An 18,222-nucleotide genomic window follows, 5' to 3' on the forward strand; every position below is an offset into this window, starting at 1 on the left:
ATAAGTCTGTTATTTTTTTAAATAACGCATTATTTCCATACATAGTCTACACCCACAGCAAAAAAATATCCAAAATGCCCAAACTGCACTATTTTGAGAACAATTTGTATTAAAAGTGATTAAAAAGTTGCATGAACCTGAAAATGGAACCAATAGAAACTGTAGGTCTTCCAACAAAAAATAAGCCTATTCACAACCCCACTGAGAGAAAATGGCGCAATTGTGCTTTTTTCCATTTCACCCTATGTAGAAATGTTTTAACGTTTTTCAGTACATAATATAGTACAATCTTATTATTATCACTTCTTAAACATATAAGTTTATTGCACAGTAACCAAGCCTTCATATGGCTATATCAACGGAGAATAAGAAAGGTATTCTTTTGCGAAGGTGTAGAGCGAAAAGCAAAAATGGAAAAAGACAAAATATCCGTGCCTATGAGTTTGTTTTATAATTTTTACTCCCCTCTCCCCGCTCCTGCTGTGCACCACCGCACTCCTTGGTCCTTCACACTTGTGTTTGTGTACGGGCTACAGTCCCGCCTAGTTTATGGGATGTCACAGGTGATAAAGCCAAAAACAGAGTTCAGCAATCAGGAGGTCGGCCTGTAAATTTGACATCAGAGGGAAGGCCAGAAGGAGCGCCCCGGGATATAGAGGGAGCGGGGAGGGGTGAATGTATGATTATTTCTTATTTTCTGCAGGACGGACTGGTTTTATAGGAATTTTACAACTTAGAAAACCCTTTTAGGGCTTAAGGCCACTTTACATGACTGTGTATTCGGGTCACGTGTTGTCCGTATATTCCACAGACAGCGTGCACATTTATATCTGTTCCTTCATCATTCTTCTCATTATTTTACCCCCTTTGTATTCTCTGGATAATACCCAGCTATCTGGGAGAATATTACTGTTATATTGGAAGTGGCGTGTTACGGTTTATCATTGCCTTCTCACATTTGTCTAGGTGAAGCTCTTGTCAGACTCCAATAAAACTATATTGATGAGATGTTTTCTACTAGTTGTTGCTGAACTTATCCCTCGGCACACAATGATGGACTTGCATATAGGACACTTCTTATTGTGCTTCAGCAGACTAGTGATCATCAACTGAACAGATTGTAATCTCCTGGCATTTTTTTAAGAATACATTTTTTGGTAATCTACATTGGACTGATGTGTCTTCAGGAACCTGATGTGTTTTGTCCAGTGATAGTATAACCTAGTAATCTAGCATTCTGCTTGGAGTTGCTATATGCCTCTTGCATCAGCATTAGAGCTTCTTGGCTTCCGTTGCAAGCAGAATATACGAGGAAGATTTCCTCATCCGTTTTGGCTGTACAATGAAGAATCTTAATGAAATAAGTAAATATGTGATGTTCCACGTATGTCTTCTGAGAAGTGTTCTTGTACGGCAGCCAGCAAATGTTTGCTATAAGGCTCAACATGGAAATCTGCAACTGCCTAGCTACAGAACTGGGATTTTATTAAATATTAATTTACAATAATTGAGATCACTAAGTAGAGTAAATGAAATGATAACTATTCTGCAGTTCTTTACGGTTGCCACAATTATTATTTTTTAGGTATTTCCACTTTTGCACAATAAAGACCCATTTTGGGGATATTATTTGTTTTTGGCATCAGTGCCTTTAAATGGCCAGAAATGTTTTATTTTCCCATCACCGCAGCTGAGTGACGCTTGCTTTTGCATGATGAGCTGTAGTTTTCATTGATAGCAGTTTGAGGTACATAAAGTATTTTGGCACCTTTTTATAGTGTCGGTTTTGAGGGATATAGAGTGTCATGAATGTGTTGCATTGGTGCTTACAGATGCAGCGATGCCGGTCATGTATTTTTACTTTATTCAGGTTTTTAAAAGCAAAAAAAAAACTGAAGCGCAAAATAGGGTTTTTCTTTTATTTAATTTTTTTGCTACATTTTTCTTTATCCCTGCAGCAGACTAGAATCTAGATCAGTCACATCATATAGGACAATAGCTGACATGGGAACTAAGCTCTCTGTTACCCTAAAAACCCAACTTTGACAAGACCCCTGGCAGCCTTTTATACACAATGGCAGCTTTGGGTCTCGTGAAGGGCCCCACGGCTGTCATGGCTGTTTACCTTTTAAGCACTGTCTATGTTAATATACCACGCATCAGAATACAATATACTGCAATAGTGAGGTATTGCAGAGAATTGTAAAAGCAATAAAACGAATGCTGGTTCTAGTCCCCCGTGGGAATAAAGAAGGAAGTTAGCTTTTAATAATTACAAATATGAAAAGCAATGAATTTTTTTTTTAAATCCTATTTTCAACAAAATAATAAAAAACAATATATTTAGCTTCACCATGATTGTATAAGTCTGTTATTTTTTTAAATAACGCATTATTTCCATACATAGTCTACACCCACAGCAAAAAAATATCCAAAATGCCCAAACTGCACTATTTTGAGAACAATTTGTATTAAAAGTGATTAAAAAGTTGCATGAACCTGAAAATGGAACCAATAGAAACTGTAGGTCTTCCAACAAAAGATAAGCCTATTCACAACCCCACTGAGAGAAAATGGCGCAAGTGTGCTTTTTTCCATTTCACCCTATGTAGAAATGTTTTAATGTCTTTCAGTACATAATATAGTACAATCTTATTATTATCACTTCTTAAACATATAAGTTTATTGCACAGTAACCAAGCCTTCATATGGCTATATCAACGGAGAATAAGAAATGTATTCTTTTGCGAAGGTGTAGAGCGAAAAGCAAAAATGGAAAAAAAGAAAAAAATATCCGTGTCCATGAAGGGGTTTTTCAATATTTAGTGTCCATAAATCCATAAACTCCCCTCCCCCCGCTCCTGCTGTGCACCACCACACTCCCTGACCCTCCGCACTTGTGTTTGTGTACGGGCTTAAGTCACACCTAGTTTATGGGATGTCACAGGTGATAAAGCCAAAAACAGAGTTCAGCAATCAGGAGGTCGGCCTGTAAATTTGACATCAGAGGGAAGGCCAGAAGGAGCGCCCCGGGATATAGAGGGAGCGGGGAGGGGTGAATGTATGATTATTTCTTATTTTCTGCAGGACGGACTGGTTTTATAGGAATTTTACAACTTAGAAAACCCTTTTAGGGCTTAAGGCGGCTTTACATGACTGTGTATTCGGGTCATGTGTTGTCCGTATATTCCACAGACAGCGTGCACATTTATATCTGTTCCTTCATCATTCTTCTCATTATTTTACCCCCTTTATATTCTCTGGATAATACCCAGCTATTTGGGAGAATATTATTGTTATATTGGAAGTGACATGTTACGGTTTATCATTGCCTTCTCACATTTGTCTAGGTGAAGCTCTTGTAAGACTCCAATAAAACTATATTGATGAGATGTTTTCTACTAGCTGTTGCTGAACTTATCCCTCGGCACACAATGATGGACTTGCATCTAGGACACTTCTTATTGTGCTTCAGCAGACTAGTGATCATCAACTAAATAGACTGTAATCTCCTGGCATTTTTTTAAGAATACATTTTTTGGTAATCTACATTGGACTGATGTGTCTTCAGGAACCTGATGTGTTTTGTCCAGTGATAGTATAACCCAGTAATCTAGCATTCTGCTAGGCGTTGCTATATGCCTCTTGCATCAGCATTAGAGCTTCTTGGCTTCCGTTGCAAGCAGAATATACGAGGAAGATTTCCTCATCCGTTTTGGCTGTACAATGAAGAATCTTAATGAAATAAGTAAATATGTAATGTTCCACGTATGTCTTCTGAGAAGTGTTCTTGTACGGCAGCCAGCAAATGTTTGCTATAAGGCTCAGCATGGAAATCTGCAACTGCCTAGCTACAGAGCTGGGATTTTATTAAAAATTAATTTACAATAATTGAGATCACTAAGTAGAGTAAATGAAATGATAACTATTCTGCAGTTCCTTACGGTTGCCACAATTATTATTTTTTAGGTATTTCCACTTTTGCACAATAAAGACCCATTTTGGGGATATTATTTGTTTTTGGCATCAGTGCCTTTAAATGGCCAGAAATGTTTTATTTTCCCATCACCGCAGCTGAGTGACGCTTGCTTTTGCATGATGAGCTGTAGTTTTCATTGATAGCAGTTTGAGGTACATAAAGTATTTTGGCACCTTTTTTATAGTGTCTGTTTTGAGGGATATAGAGTGTCATGAATGTGTTGCATTGGTGCTTACAGATGCAGCGATGCCGGTCATGTATTTTTACTTTATTCAGGTTTTTAAAAGCAAAAAAAAAAACTGAAGCGCAAAATAGGGTTTTTCTTTTATTTAATTTTTTTGCTACATTTTTCTTTATCCCTGCAGCAGACTAGAATCTAGATCAGTCACATCATATAGGACAATAGCTGACATGGGAACTAAGCTCTCTGTTACCCTAAAAACCCAACTTTGACAAGACCCCTGGCAGCCTTTTATACACAATGGCAGCTTAGGGTCTCGTGAAGGGCCCCACGGCTGTCATGGCTGTTTACCTTTTAAGCACTGTCTATGTTAATATACCACGCATCAGAATACAATATACTGCAATAGTGAGGTATTGCAGAGAATTGTAAAAGCAATAAAAGGAATGCTGGTTCAGGTCCCCCGTGGGAATAAAGAAGGAAGTTAGCTTTTAATAATTACAAATATGAAAAGCAATGAATTTTTTTTTTAAATCCTATTTTCAACAAAATAATAAAAAACAATATATTTAACTTCATCATGATTGTATAAGTCTGTTATTTTTTTAAATAACGCATTATTTCCATACATAGTCTACACCCACAGCAAAAAAATATCCAAAATGCCCAAACTGCACTATTTTGAGAACAATTTGTATTAAAAGTGATTAAAAAGTTGCATGAACCTGAAAATGGAACCAATAGAAACTGTAGGTCTTCCAACAAAAAATAAGCCTATTCACAACCCCACTGAGAGAAAATGGCGCAAGTGTGCTTTTTTCCATTTCACCCTATGTAGAAATGTTTTAATGTCTTTCAGTACATAATATAGTACAATCTTATTATTATCACTTCTTAAACATATAAGTTTATTGCACAGTAACCAAGCCTTCATATGGCTATATCAACGGAGAATAAGAAAGGTATTCTTTTGCGAAGGTGTAGAGCGAAAAGCAAAAATGGAAAAAAAGAAAAAAATATCCGTGTCCATGAAGGGGTTTTTCAATATTTAGTGTCCATAAATCCATAAACTCCCCTCCCCCCGCTCCTGCTGTGCACCACCACACTCCCTGACCCTCCGCACTTGTGTTTGTGTACGGGCTTAAGTCACACCTAGTTTATGGGATGTCACAGGTGATAAAGCCAAAAACAGAGTTCAGCAATCAGGAGGTCGGCCTGTAAATTTGACATCAGAGGGAAGGCCAGAAGGAGCGCCCCGGGATATAGAGGGAGCGGGGAGGGGTGAATGTATGATTATTTCTTATTTTCTGCAGGACGGACTGGTTTTATAGGAATTTTACAACTTAGAAAACCCTTTTAGGGCTTAAGGCCACTTTACATGACTGTGTATTCGGGTCACGTGTTGTCCGTATATTCCACAGACAGCGTGCACATTTATATCTGTCCCTTCATCATTCCTCTCATTATTTAACCCCCTTTGCATTTCCTGGATAATACCCAGCTATTTGGGAGAATATTATTGTTATATTGGAAGTGGCGTGTTACGGTTTATCATTGCCTTCTCACATTTGTCTAGGTGAAGCTCTTGTCAGACTCCAATAAAACTATATTGATGAGATGTTTTCTACTAGCTGTTGCTGAACTTATCCCTCGGCACACAATGATGGACTTGCATATAGGACACTTCTTATTGTGCTTCAGCAGACTAGTGATCATCAACTAAATAGACTGTAATCTCCTGGCATTTTTTTAAGAATACATTTTTTGGTAATCTACATTGGACTGATGTGTCTTCAGGAACCTGATGTGTTTTGTCCAGTGATAGTATAACCCAGTAATCTAGCATTCTGCTAGGCGTTGCTATATGCCTCTTGCATCAGCATTAGAGCTTCTTGGCTTCCGTTGCAAGCAGAATATACGAGGAAGATTTCCTCATCCGTTTTGGCTGTACAATGAAGAATCTTAATGAAATAAGTAAATATGTAATGTTCCACGTATGTCTTCTGAGAAGTGTTCTTGTACGGCAGCCAGCAAATGTTTGCTATAAGGCTCAGCATGGAAATCTGCAACTGCCTAGCTACAGAGCTGGGATTTTATTAAAAATTAATTTACAATAATTGAGATCACTAAGTAGAGTAAATGAAATGATAACTATTCTGCAGTTCCTTACGGTTGCCACAATTATTATTTTTTAGGTATTTCCACTTTTGCACAATAAAGACCCATTTTGGGGATATTATTTGTTTTTGGCATCAGTGCCTTTAAATGGCCAGAAATGTTTTATTTTCCCATCACCGCAGCTGAGTGACGCTTGCTTTTGCATGATGAGCTGTAGTTTTCATTGATAGCAGTTTGAGGTACATAAAGTATTTTGGCACCTTTTTTATAGTGTCTGTTTTGAGGGATATAGAGTGTCATGAATGTGTTGCATTGGTGCTTACAGATGCAGCGATGCTGGTCATGTATTTTTACTTTATTCAGGTTTTTAAAAGCAAAAAAAAAACTGAAGCGCAAAATAGGGTTTTTCTTTTATTTAATTTTTTTGCTACATTTTTCTTTATCCCTGCAGCAGACTAGAATCTAGATCAGTCACATCATATAGGACAATAGCTGACATGGGAACTAAGCTCTCTGTTACCCTAAAAACCCAACTTTGACAAGACCCCTGGCAGCCTTTTATACACAATGGCAGCTTAGGGTCTCGTGAAGGGCCCCACGGCTGTCATGGCTGTTTACCTTTTAAGCACTGTCTATGTTAATATACCACGCATCAGAATACAATATACTGCAATAGTGAGGTATTGCAGAGAATTGTAAAAGCAATAAAAGGAATGCTGGTTCAGGTCCCCCGTGGGAATAAAGAAGGAAGTTAGCTTTTAATAATTACAAATATGAAAAGCAATGAATTTTTTTTTTAAATCCTATTTTCAACAAAATAATAAAAAACAATATATTTAGCTTCACCATGATTGTATAAGTCTGTTATTTTTTTAAATAACGCATTATTTCCATACATAGTCTACACCCACAGCAAAAAAATATCCAAAATGCCCAAACTGCACTATTTTGAGAACAATTTGTATTAAAAGTGATTAAAAAGTTGCATGAACCTGAAAATGGAACCAATAGAAACTGTAGGTCTTCCAACAAAAAATAAGCCTATTCACAACCCCACTGAGAGAAAATGGCGCAATTGTGCTTTTTTCCATTTCACCCTATGTAGAAATGTTTTAACGTTTTTCAGTACATAATATAGTACAATCTTATTATTATCACTTCTTAAACATATAAGTTTATTGCACAGTAACCAAGCCTTCATATGGCTATATCAACGGAGAATAAGAAAGGTATTCTTTTGCGAAGGTGTAGAGCGAAAAGCAAAAATGGAAAAAGACAAAATATCCGTGCCTATGAGTTTGTTTTATAATTTTTACTCCCCTCTCCCCGCTCCTGCTGTGCACCACCGCACTCCTTGGTCCTTCACACTTGTGTTTGTGTACGGGCTACAGTCCCGCCTAGTTTATGGGATGTCACAGGTGATAAAGCCAAAAACAGAGTTCAGCAATCAGGAGGTCGGCCTGTAAATTTGACATCAGAGGGAAGGCCAGAAGGAGCGCCCCGGGATATAGAGGGAGCGGGGAGGGGTGAATGTATGATTATTTCTTATTTTCTGCAGGACGGACTGGTTTTATAGGAATTTTACAACTTAGAAAACCCTTTTAGGGCTTAAGGCCACTTTACATGACTGTGTATTCGGGTCACGTGTTGTCCGTATATTCCACAGACAGCGTGCACATTTATATCTGTTCCTTCATCATTCTTCTCATTATTTTACCCCCTTTGTATTCTCTGGATAATACCCAGCTATCTGGGAGAATATTACTGTTATATTGGAAGTGGCGTGTTACGGTTTATCATTGCCTTCTCACATTTGTCTAGGTGAAGCTCTTGTCAGACTCCAATAAAACTATATTGATGAGATGTTTTCTACTAGTTGTTGCTGAACTTATCCCTCGGCACACAATGATGGACTTGCATATAGGACACTTCTTATTGTGCTTCAGCAGACTAGTGATCATCAACTGAACAGATTGTAATCTCCTGGCATTTTTTTAAGAATACATTTTTTGGTAATCTACATTGGACTGATGTGTCTTCAGGAACCTGATGTGTTTTGTCCAGTGATAGTATAACCTAGTAATCTAGCATTCTGCTTGGAGTTGCTATATGCCTCTTGCATCAGCATTAGAGCTTCTTGGCTTCCGTTGCAAGCAGAATATACGAGGAAGATTTCCTCATCCGTTTTGGCTGTACAATGAAGAATCTTAATGAAATAAGTAAATATGTGATGTTCCACGTATGTCTTCTGAGAAGTGTTCTTGTACGGCAGCCAGCAAATGTTTGCTATAAGGCTCAACATGGAAATCTGCAACTGCCTAGCTACAGAACTGGGATTTTATTAAATATTAATTTACAATAATTGAGATCACTAAGTAGAGTAAATGAAATGATAACTATTCTGCAGTTCTTTACGGTTGCCACAATTATTATTTTTTAGGTATTTCCACTTTTGCACAATAAAGACCCATTTTGGGGATATTATTTGTTTTTGGCATCAGTGCCTTTAAATGGCCAGAAATGTTTTATTTTCCCATCACCGCAGCTGAGTGACGCTTGCTTTTGCATGATGAGCTGTAGTTTTCATTGATAGCAGTTTGAGGTACATAAAGTATTTTGGCACCTTTTTATAGTGTCGGTTTTGAGGGATATAGAGTGTCATGAATGTGTTGCATTGGTGCTTACAGATGCAGCGATGCCGGTCATGTATTTTTACTTTATTCAGGTTTTTAAAAGCAAAAAAAAAACTGAAGCGCAAAATAGGGTTTTTCTTTTATTTAATTTTTTTGCTACATTTTTCTTTATCCCTGCAGCAGACTAGAATCTAGATCAGTCACATCATATAGGACAATAGCTGACATGGGAACTAAGCTCTCTGTTACCCTAAAAACCCAACTTTGACAAGACCCCTGGCAGCCTTTTATACACAATGGCAGCTTTGGGTCTCGTGAAGGGCCCCACGGCTGTCATGGCTGTTTACCTTTTAAGCACTGTCTATGTTAATATACCACGCATCAGAATACAATATACTGCAATAGTGAGGTATTGCAGAGAATTGTAAAAGCAATAAAACGAATGCTGGTTCTAGTCCCCCGTGGGAATAAAGAAGGAAGTTAGCTTTTAATAATTACAAATATGAAAAGCAATGAATTTTTTTTTTAAATCCTATTTTCAACAAAATAATAAAAAACAATATATTTAGCTTCACCATGATTGTATAAGTCTGTTATTTTTTTAAATAACGCATTATTTCCATACATAGTCTACACCCACAGCAAAAAAATATCCAAAATGCCCAAACTGCACTATTTTGAGAACAATTTGTATTAAAAGTGATTAAAAAGTTGCATGAACCTGAAAATGGAACCAATAGAAACTGTAGGTCTTCCAACAAAAGATAAGCCTATTCACAACCCCACTGAGAGAAAATGGCGCAAGTGTGCTTTTTTCCATTTCACCCTATGTAGAAATGTTTTAATGTCTTTCAGTACATAATATAGTACAATCTTATTATTATCACTTCTTAAACATATAAGTTTATTGCACAGTAACCAAGCCTTCATATGGCTATATCAACGGAGAATAAGAAATGTATTCTTTTGCGAAGGTGTAGAGCGAAAAGCAAAAATGGAAAAAAAGAAAAAAATATCCGTGTCCATGAAGGGGTTTTTCAATATTTAGTGTCCATAAATCCATAAACTCCCCTCCCCCCGCTCCTGCTGTGCACCACCACACTCCCTGACCCTCCGCACTTGTGTTTGTGTACGGGCTTAAGTCACACCTAGTTTATGGGATGTCACAGGTGATAAAGCCAAAAACAGAGTTCAGCAATCAGGAGGTCGGCCTGTAAATTTGACATCAGAGGGAAGGCCAGAAGGAGCGCCCCGGGATATAGAGGGAGCGGGGAGGGGTGAATGTATGATTATTTCTTATTTTCTGCAGGACGGACTGGTTTTATAGGAATTTTACAACTTAGAAAACCCTTTTAGGGCTTAAGGCGGCTTTACATGACTGTGTATTCGGGTCATGTGTTGTCCGTATATTCCACAGACAGCGTGCACATTTATATCTGTTCCTTCATCATTCTTCTCATTATTTTACCCCCTTTATATTCTCTGGATAATACCCAGCTATTTGGGAGAATATTATTGTTATATTGGAAGTGACATGTTACGGTTTATCATTGCCTTCTCACATTTGTCTAGGTGAAGCTCTTGTAAGACTCCAATAAAACTATATTGATGAGATGTTTTCTACTAGCTGTTGCTGAACTTATCCCTCGGCACACAATGATGGACTTGCATCTAGGACACTTCTTATTGTGCTTCAGCAGACTAGTGATCATCAACTAAATAGACTGTAATCTCCTGGCATTTTTTTAAGAATACATTTTTTGGTAATCTACATTGGACTGATGTGTCTTCAGGAACCTGATGTGTTTTGTCCAGTGATAGTATAACCCAGTAATCTAGCATTCTGCTAGGCGTTGCTATATGCCTCTTGCATCAGCATTAGAGCTTCTTGGCTTCCGTTGCAAGCAGAATATACGAGGAAGATTTCCTCATCCGTTTTGGCTGTACAATGAAGAATCTTAATGAAATAAGTAAATATGTAATGTTCCACGTATGTCTTCTGAGAAGTGTTCTTGTACGGCAGCCAGCAAATGTTTGCTATAAGGCTCAGCATGGAAATCTGCAACTGCCTAGCTACAGAGCTGGGATTTTATTAAAAATTAATTTACAATAATTGAGATCACTAAGTAGAGTAAATGAAATGATAACTATTCTGCAGTTCCTTACGGTTGCCACAATTATTATTTTTTAGGTATTTCCACTTTTGCACAATAAAGACCCATTTTGGGGATATTATTTGTTTTTGGCATCAGTGCCTTTAAATGGCCAGAAATGTTTTATTTTCCCATCACCGCAGCTGAGTGACGCTTGCTTTTGCATGATGAGCTGTAGTTTTCATTGATAGCAGTTTGAGGTACATAAAGTATTTTGGCACCTTTTTTATAGTGTCTGTTTTGAGGGATATAGAGTGTCATGAATGTGTTGCATTGGTGCTTACAGATGCAGCGATGCCGGTCATGTATTTTTACTTTATTCAGGTTTTTAAAAGCAAAAAAAAAAACTGAAGCGCAAAATAGGGTTTTTCTTTTATTTAATTTTTTTGCTACATTTTTCTTTATCCCTGCAGCAGACTAGAATCTAGATCAGTCACATCATATAGGACAATAGCTGACATGGGAACTAAGCTCTCTGTTACCCTAAAAACCCAACTTTGACAAGACCCCTGGCAGCCTTTTATACACAATGGCAGCTTAGGGTCTCGTGAAGGGCCCCACGGCTGTCATGGCTGTTTACCTTTTAAGCACTGTCTATGTTAATATACCACGCATCAGAATACAATATACTGCAATAGTGAGGTATTGCAGAGAATTGTAAAAGCAATAAAAGGAATGCTGGTTCAGGTCCCCCGTGGGAATAAAGAAGGAAGTTAGCTTTTAATAATTACAAATATGAAAAGCAATGAATTTTTTTTTTAAATCCTATTTTCAACAAAATAATAAAAAACAATATATTTAACTTCATCATGATTGTATAAGTCTGTTATTTTTTTAAATAACGCATTATTTCCATACATAGTCTACACCCACAGCAAAAAAATATCCAAAATGCCCAAACTGCACTATTTTGAGAACAATTTGTATTAAAAGTGATTAAAAAGTTGCATGAACCTGAAAATGGAACCAATAGAAACTGTAGGTCTTCCAACAAAAAATAAGCCTATTCACAACCCCACTGAGAGAAAATGGCGCAAGTGTGCTTTTTTCCATTTCACCCTATGTAGAAATGTTTTAATGTCTTTCAGTACATAATATAGTACAATCTTATTATTATCACTTCTTAAACATATACGTTTATTGCACAGTAACCAAGCCTTCATATGGCTATATCAACGGAGAATAAGAAAGGTATTCTTTTGCGAAGGTGTAGAGCGAAAAGCAAAAATGGAAAAAAAGAAAAAAATATCCGTGTCCATGAAGGGGTTTTTCAATATTTAGTGTCCATAAATCCATAAACTCCCCTCCCCCCGCTCCTGCTGTGCACCACCACACTCCCTGACCCTCCGCACTTGTGTTTGTGTACGGGCTTAAGTCACACCTAGTTTATGGGATGTCACAGGTGATAAAGCCAAAAACAGAGTTCAGCAATCAGGAGGTCGGCCTGTAAATTTGACATCAGAGGGAAGGCCAGAAGGAGCGCCCCGGGATATAGAGGGAGCGGGGAGGGGTGAATGTATGATTATTTCTTATTTTCTGCAGGACGGACTGGTTTTATAGGAATTTTACAACTTAGAAAACCCTTTTAGGGCTTAAGGCCACTTTACATGACTGTGTATTCGGGTCATGTGTTGTCCGTATATTCCACAGACAGCGTGCACATTTATATCTGTTCCTTCATCATTCTTCTCATTATTTTACCCCCTTTATATTCTCTGGATAATACCCAGCTATTTGGGAGAATATTATTGTTATATTGGAAGTGGCATGTTACGGTTTATCATTGCCTTCTCACATTTGTCTAGGTGAAGCTCTTGTAAGACTCCAATAAAACTATATTGATGAGATGTTTTCTACTAGCTGTTGCTGAACTTATCCCTCGGCACACAATGATGGACTTGCATCTAGGACACTTCTTATTGTGCTTCAGCAGACTAGTGATCATCATCTGAATAGACTGTAATCTCCTGGCATTTTTTTAAGAATACATTTTTTGGTAATCTACATTGGACTGATGTGTCTTCAGGAACCTGATGTGTTTTGTCCAGTGATAGTATAACCCAGTAATCTAGCATTCTGCTAGGCGTTGCTATATGCCTCTTGCATCAGCATTAGAGCTTCTTGGCTTCCGTTGCAAGCAGAATATAAGAGGAAGATTTCCTCATCCGTTTTGGCTGTACAATGAAGAATCTTAATGCAATAAGTAAATATGTGATGTTCCACGTATGTCTTCTGAGAAGTGTTCTTGTACGGCAGCCAGCAAATGTTTGCTATAAGGCTCAGCATGGAAATCTGCAACTGCCTAGCTACAGAGCTGGGATTTTATTAAAAATTAATTTACAATAATTGAGATCACTAAGTAGAGTAAATGAAATGATAACTATTCTGCAGTTCCTTACGGTTGCCACAATTATTATTTTTTAGGTATTTCCACTTTTGCACAATAAAGACCCATTTTGGGGATATTATTTGTTTTTGGCATCAGTGCCTTTAAATGGCCAGAAATGTTTTATTTTCCCATCACCGCAGCTGAGTGACGCTTGCTTTTGCATGATGAGCTGTAGTTTTCATTGATAGCAGTTTGAGGTACATAAAGTATTTTGGCCCCTTTTTTATAGTGTCGGTTTTGAGGGATATAGAGTGTCATGAATGTGTTGCATTGGTGCTTACAGATGCAGCGATGCTGGTCATGTATTTTTACTTTATTCAGGTTTTTAAAAGCAAAAAAAAAACTGAAGCGCAAAATAGGGTTTTTCTTTTATTTAATTTTTTTGCTACATTTTTCTTTATCCCTGCAGCAGACTAGAATCTAGATCAGTCACATCATATAGGACAATAGCTGACATGGGAACTAAGCTCTCTGTTACCCTAAAAACCCAACTTTGACAAGACCCCTGGCAGCCTTTTATACACAATGGCAGCTTAGGGTCTCGTGAAGGGCCCCACGGCTGTCATGGCTGTTTACCTTTTAAGCACTGTCTATGTTAATATACCACGCATCAGAATACAATATACTGCAATAGTGAGGTATTGCAGAGAATTGTAAAAGCAATAAAAGGAATGCTGGTTCAGGTCCCCCGTGGGAATAAAGAAGGAAGTTAGCTTTTAATAATTACAAATATGAAAAGCAATGAATTTTTTTTTTAAATCCTATTTTCAACAAAATAATAAAAAACAATATATTTAGCTTCACCTTGATTGTATAAGTCTGTTATTTTTTTAAATAACGCATTATTTCCATACATAGTCTACACCCACAGCAAAAAAATATCCAAAATGCCCAAACTGCACTATTTTGAGAACAATTTGTATTAAAAGTGATTAAAAAGTTGCATGAACCTGAAAATGGAACCAATAGAAACTGTAGGTCTTCCAACAAAAAATAAGCCTATTCACAACCCCACTGAGAGAAAATGGCGCAAGTGTGCTTTTTTCCATTTCACCCTATGTAGAAATGTTTTAACGTCTTTCAGTACATAATATAGTACAATCTTATTATTATCACTTCTTAAACATATAAGTTTATTGCACAGTAACCAAGCCTTCATATGGCTATATCAACGGAGAATAAGAAAGGTATTCTTTTGCGAAGGTGTAGAGCGAAAAGCAAAAATGGAAAAAGACAAAATATCTGTGCCTATGAGTTTGTTTTATAATTTTTACTCCCCTCTCCCCACTCCTGCTGTGCACCACCGCACTCCTTGGTCCTTCACACTTGTGTTTGTGTACGGGCTACAGTCCCGCCTAGTTTATGGGATGTCATATGTGATAAAGACAGAGTTCAGCGATCAGGAGGTCGGCCTATAAATGTAACATCAGAGTTAAGGCCGGAAGGAGCGCCCCGGGACACAGGGGGAGCCGGGAAATGTGAATATATGATTATTTCTTATTTTCTGGAAGACGGACTGGTTTTATAGGAATTTTACAACTTGGAAACCCCTTTTAGGGCTTAAAGGGGTTGTCCCGAGGCAGCAAGTGGGTCTATACACTTCTGTATGGCCATAATAATGCACTTTGTAATATACATTGTGCATTAATTATGAGCCATACAGAAGTTATAAAAAGTTTTTTACTTACCTGCTCCGTTGTTAGCGTCCTCGTTCCCATGGAGCCCGACTAATTTTCGCCCTCCGATGGCCAAATTAGCCGCGCTTGCGCAGTCCGGGTCTTCTGTAGTCTTCTATGGAGCCGCTCATGCCAGAGAGCGGCTCCGTGTAGCTCCGCCCCGTCACGTGCCGATTCCAGCCAATCAGGAGGCTGGAATCGGCAGTGGACCGCACAGAAGAGCTGCGGTCCACGGAGCAAGAGGTTCCCGGCGGCCATCTTCACAGGTAAGTATAGAAGTCACCGGAGCGCGGGGATCAAGGTAAGCGCTCCGGTAAGCTGTCTGTACGTCCCTGCATCGGGGTTGTCTCGCGCCGAACGGGGGGGGGGGGTTGAAAAAAAAAAAAACCCGTTTCGGCGCGGGACAACCCCTTTAAGGCCACTTTACATGGCTGTGTATTCGGGTCATGTGTTGTCCGTGTATTCCACAGACAGCGTGCACATTTATATCTGTTCCTTCATCATTCCTCTCATTATTTCCCCCCCCCCCCCTTTGCATTTCCTGGATAATACCCAGCTATCTGGGAGAATATTATAGTTATATTGGAAGTGCCATGTTACGGTTTATCATTGCCTTCTCACATTTGTCTAAGTGAAGCTCTTGTAAGACTCCAATAAGACTATATTGATGAGATGTTTTCTACTAGGTGTTGCTGAACTTATCCCTCAGCACACAATGATGGACTTGCATCTAGGACACTTCTTATTGTGTCAGGAGACTAATGATCATCAACTGAACAGACTGTAATCTCCTGGCATTTTTATAAGAATACATTCTCTGCTAATTTACATTGGACTGATGTGTCTTCAGGAACCTGATATGTTTTGTCCAGTGATAGTATAACCCAGTAATCTAGCATTCTGCTAGGCGTTGCTGAAGGGCTCTTGCATCAGCCCAAGTGCGTCATAGCTCTTTCTGTCTATAGGCTACAGGTGTATAGAAGAGGAAGAGGAAGATTTCCTTGTCTGTTTTGGCTGTACAATGAGAACTGCTGATGACATAAGTAAATATTTGATGTTCCTTCTGGGGCTCTTCTGAGAAGTGTTTTTGTATGGCAGCCAGTTTGTTTTGAAGCTCAACATGGAAATCTTCGATTGTTCAACTGCAGAACTAAAATTCTATGAAATTATAATTCCCAGTAATAGAGTTCACTATGTAGAATAAATGAAAGGATAACTCTTCTGCCTGTCAGTAAGGTTGTGATGATGAAAAAAGTATTTTAACTTTTTTTTAATCCTTTCCACTTTTGCAAAATAAGGACCGTTTTGGGAATTATTATTTGTTTTTGGCATAATTGCCTTGAATGGCCCACAAATGTTTTATATTTCATCTAAGGAGCTGAGTAAGAGCTTCTTTTTGCATGACAAGGTATAGTTTAACCCCTTGAGTGGCACGCCTGTAAATTTTCCGGGACGAGCTCCACTGCTCATAGTGACATAGCCCAGAAGATTTCAGGGCTATGTATCACTATGGGAGCTGAAGAGCACAATGCCACAAGCTGTGACAGTCTACAGGAGCGGCGCAGATCGTCTGAAGAAGTGAGTAATGCTTTTTATTCTTTGCTCCACTGTATTGCCGGCGTATAAGGTGACAGTTGGGGGGTCATCTTATACGCCCCGTCGCCTCATACGCCGGTATATATTTTTAGTGTAACACATTTCTGGATGAATTGCAGGGAAGGGGTTATATATTTAACCCCTTCCCGACCATTCATCCTGCGATCGCCGGCAGCCCATTGCATTCAGTGGAACCTGCTGTATTGCTGGTTCCATTGAATTCAATGGGCAAACATCGTTCTTCTCTGCTACAGCTGTGGCAGAAAAGAAGGATTTGTCTTCTATATGTTCTTAATGGGGTCGGCGCTGCTGCTGCCGGCCCCATTGAGCGCATATAGAGACGATTTATGGCCTTTAGACGGACCGTTGGGGTTCTTGAAGCCTACAATACACCTAACACTCTCCCTATAGCAGCTCCAACACGATACCACTTTCCTTGAACTAATGTCAATGCATCCGTAGCGAGCCGCGGGAGGGGCAGATTTCAATACTCGGGTGACACCTAATCTCCCCAGCCACTCACAGCAGGGGGGTGGTATAGGGCTTAAACGTTGCAGGGGGAAGTTGTAATGCCTTCCCTGTCTTTCAATTGGCCAGAAAAGCGCGCTAACGTCTCACAGAGGAAAGTGAAAGTAACCAGAACATCGCGTGGTATTCGTTTCGAGTAACGAATATCCCGAACACCCTAATATTCGCCCGAGTATCAAGCTCGGACGAGTACGTTCGCTCATCTCTAATCACCATCAAAAATGGGGACATTTTTGCTTCATCAATCTGTGTATAATATTCATCCTCCTCCTCCTGCTCCTCCTCCTGAAACCTCACGTAATCACGCCGAACGGGCAATTATTCTTAGGCCCACAAGGCTCAGTCATATAATTTTTCGAAACAATTTTTATACATTCCAATGCTCATTAAAGCGTTGAAACTTGCACCTGAACCAATTTTTAATTTAACTGGGCTGCCTCCAGGCCTAGTTACAAATTAAGCCACATTAACCAAAGCGATTAATGGGTTTCACCTGCCCTCTTGGTTGGGCATGGGCAATTTTTCTGAGGTACATTAGTATTGTTGGTACACCAATTTTTTGGGGACCTCACCTACAGTGTAATCCAATTCATTTTTTGCCCACCTGCATGAAAGCTGACGTTACATCAGCTGTGCTGGGCACTGCAACGTGATATATTTATGTACTGCCGGTGGGTTCCAGGGAGCCACCCATGCTGTCGGTCCACACAGAGTTGTAACTGCATGTGTCCACTTCTAAAGAACCCCAGTCTGACTGGGGCATGCAGTGTGGGCCTATGCCCACCTGCATTAAACATGACATTACCTCAGCTGTGATGGGCAATGCAATGGGATATATTTATGTACCGCCGGTGGCTTCCTGGCACCCACCCATGCTGTCGGTCCACACGGAGTTGTAACTACATGTGTCCACTTCTAAAGAACCCCAGTCTGACTGGGGCATGCAGTGTGGGCCGAAGCCCACCTGCA

Source organism: Eleutherodactylus coqui, chromosome 2 (genome assembly GCF_035609145.1).
Source record: "Eleutherodactylus coqui strain aEleCoq1 chromosome 2, aEleCoq1.hap1, whole genome shotgun sequence".
Taxonomy (NCBI): domain Eukaryota; kingdom Metazoa; phylum Chordata; class Amphibia; order Anura; family Eleutherodactylidae; genus Eleutherodactylus; species Eleutherodactylus coqui.